The 3,596-nt window shown below is 37.7% G+C and overlaps 1 protein-coding gene across 3 annotated transcripts in view; it reads right to left on the reverse strand.

The window, feature by feature from the left end:
- LOC106935143 (SRC kinase signaling inhibitor 1-like) overlaps positions 1-3,596 on the reverse strand; it is an 18,125-nt gene that overhangs the window by 6,307 nt on the left and 8,222 nt on the right. The window lies entirely within an intron of this gene.

Genomic DNA, 3,596 nt, shown 5'->3' on the forward strand with positions numbered 1-3,596 from the left:
CACTTTCCTCCCCAAAAAATTTAAAAACAAATTGGGAAAAAAAAAAAAAAAAAAAAAAAAAGCCGGCCGTCCCCTGCTCCCCTCTGCTGCCACTGCTGATGAACAGCTCGGAAAAATGATCCGGACAGAGTTTCCCTCCCATCAGACATCCGGGAGTCTGCAGACAGTTTGTCCATCCAAATGTTCAGCGAACCGAGAGCCTTCGCAGGAAAACAAGTTACGTTCAGGGAGACTAATGTTGGAGACGCTTGGAGCAACAGAAACGATGCAGGAAAGCAACCTGGCACAAAGTCGTTGGGTGAACCTGGCCGAGGTACCGAGGCTTAAAAACAAATTCCCTCGAATTTCTTCACATTTTGTGACGTTGCAACAAACTTTGATGTAGTTTATTGGGATTTCATGTAAAGAACCAACAGAAAGCTGCACATTGCAGAGAACAGGGATGTAAATGAGCACACTCCTTGAGTCTGCCTGTAGCAGCTTTGAACATCTAGTTTTTTTCTTCTTTACACAATATCTCAGACTGAATAGAGTGTCTGAACATACCTTTTGAAATTTTCAATGAGATTTAGGGCTGAGATTTAAGTGTGCTTCTCTGACGCATGTACATTATTAGATCTAAGCAACTCAGCTGTAGCTCTGGTTGATTATTCAGGATTGTAGGTTTCAGGATTGCATCTTTTTCTACGCATTTTCTGAGTTTGAAGCAAACTGCAAATCAATCCAACTCCGACCCGTCTGTGTTCTTCATGATGCTGCTGGTCCAGTTTACTTTTTCAATAACCTTTAAAATCTTCACACAACATTTGAATTTGCACCTACGTTAAACTACACAGTCAAGGAAACTGGTTGCATTGCATTTCATTTATGGGTTTCCGATTAAACGGGAGTGGACACAAATTCCCACCACATCAATGCATTTGTCCTTTACGTTTCAGTTTGCACCCATTTACTACTTCACTTAAAATCCCAATAACTTACACTGAAGTTTGTGGATTTGAATGACATGAGACAAAATGTGAGGAACTGCAAGGGGTAAGAATACTTTTGGAAGGCACTGAGCAACTTTTCCTCATTTAGAGCATAAACCTGAGTCGAGCATCAAATTAAAGTCGAGTTAAAGTCAACAGCAGTGCAGAATTGTTGCATCCCCATGTGGACGGTCCGTCTGGTCCACTCTTAATGTTAGAACCTTGAGGAAATGTGAAACTTTAAAATGTACTGTTTGACACAGAAGAGAAGAGCATTTTTCCCCCCCCATCAAACATACTAAAACAGGACAAGAAAACTTACTTCAGCCATTTCTAACAGGGCACAAAAGGATTTTTTTTGTCTCCAAAACCGACAGGAGATAAAACTGATGCACATATTTAAAACTTATTTTGGGAACATGTCTATATATTTTTTTTAAACTTTCTATTAATGGTAAATGTGATTAATTTTATTGTAAGAAATACTTACATTAGATTTTAAAATCTATAAATGAATACATTTAATAAGGGCTAAACTCCACTTCATCTAACATATTTTAGTTTCTTTTACATAAATCATACGTTTCCAGTTTTATCTCAAGCGACGACATGTTTGTTTTGTGCATCTGCACATTTCGAAAGATTGTGACTTTTAAGTGTTGCTTTTGAGGCTTTGTTTTTATCTGAAGGCAGAAAAATATTTTGTACAGCATCAAAATTAGATTCTTTTGTTTTTAAAACAAATTTGATTCATTCTAGATTCCAATTAAAGAGCAAAGCTTTTTTCTGCAGTTTCTCTGTATTTGACCTGAACTTGCTTGAATATGACAAACACCAAAGTGCTTCTGTAATATTATAATATTCCGATTATACAGACTACAGTACAGGACTGTTTTAAGTGTTGTGTTAGCACCACAGCTGTGGTTGGAGTATTATATCCGATTTGTTGCTAGGATGGACAGATTTCAAACCACTGGCCAGCCTTAATATGAGGCTGTAATATAACAGTACAGAGGCTTTACTTTCTTTACAAATATCGGGGCTTTTATGTTTCAGGAATACATTTTCTGTGCGGAGATCCTCTGAATGTGTAAAGACTGAAAACTGAAATAGCGTTGAGCGGCCAGCTGGATGTGCTTGGTAGTCTCAGAAACGTAGCACGTCGAAAGAGCAGATATGATTCATCCATTCATGGAGACAATAATATTCAAGCGTCCGTTTTCAAACAAGCTGTGCTTTTATCACCAACTCTGCTCAGGCTGGACTCAATTTCTTCTGGAGGTTTTACTGCAGTTCACGAATCCAAACATGAGGAAGGGAGCCGATTCCATTTCCTCAGCAGTGTCTTAGCTCCAGGTTTTGTACTTTGATGTTTTCGGTGTGCGTCTCAACAAATTAGAACTTTGTCTGCAACATTCATTGCACAGGTTTACTTTGTGCAAATTTACTTTGCATAATTAGCAGAAGTTTTATTAGACGGAAGAAGTGCAGTAGAAGATAAGTGCACAAGCAACAGGAAGATTGCGGCATAAATCGATTGTGAAGCAAAGTCCAGGAAGGACTGGACTGCTACTCTTTTTGAATGAAATTTTCATTCTATTTGAATCCAATTTGGAGTCCAGTGTGGCGGTTCCCTGGCCATGTGGGGGGCCATTTCATCTGCTCAGCTGGTCCACTGAGCTGTATCGAGTCCAGTGTCAGTGCAGCTGTTCACCGGAGAATTTAGACCTCTTCATTTGTTCCTCCGTTGAAAAAAGTTTTAATTTCCCAGCAGGACTTGGCACCTGTTTATGTTGAGCTATCCCTGCTTGTTTTTCACTCAAATAAATTAACTTTCTCTAATTTAGTGAGAATGATCTGACTAAGTATGGGACTGCAAGTTATATTTATGTTATCCTGTAGGACTTTATTATTAGATTTTTTGTGTGACTCCTGGATAATTGGTTTGTGTTACCATCTGTGAGCAGCAGGTTTGAATCTTGTAGAAAATAAAAACAGAAATTTAATTTGAACAACCATTAAATGTTTCATAAATTCTGTAGAGTCACAAAATAGTGACCAGTTTAACTGTTGTTGATAATCAGCTCACAACTGCACCATTTTTGCTTAGACAAAAGCTAAATTGAGGATGTTTTTCAGGAAACTGTTCTAGGGGAAAATGATTGAATGAGGCATTTCCAGCCAGTAAAATAAACAGTCAAGTCGGTCTCAAAAGACACTATGGAAAGGACATCAATTTATGCTCATCTTTTGTATTTTTTAAGCAATATTTGATATTACCTATGCAGAATTATTTTTAAAATGTTATTTTTTGTGCCTCTACGTGTGTTTTGTTTTCCATGTCTGCTTTGCTCTTTCTGCTGCTTCTGAATCCATTTCCTGCATGAATTAAACTCATACGTAGGATAACCTCGCTCAAATCATTCTGCATAATAAGCTGTATCCTTCTGGCTATTCAAAGGCAGAAGTTTTAACAGGATGAGCGATCAGAATTTTTCTGACTGAATTTAGGTTAGTCAGTGGGGGGAAAAAAAAAAAAAAAAAAAAAAAAAAAAAAAAAAAAAAAAAAAAACACACCAGAAAAAAAATTGTTTTTCCCAAAACCCCCCCCAAACCCCCCCCCCC

This window comes from Poecilia latipinna, unplaced genomic scaffold (assembly GCF_001443285.1).
Source record: "Poecilia latipinna isolate Pla-1442-1.1 unplaced genomic scaffold, P_latipinna-1.0 Scaffold1914, whole genome shotgun sequence".
Lineage (NCBI taxonomy): Eukaryota > Metazoa > Chordata > Actinopteri > Cyprinodontiformes > Poeciliidae > Poecilia > Poecilia latipinna.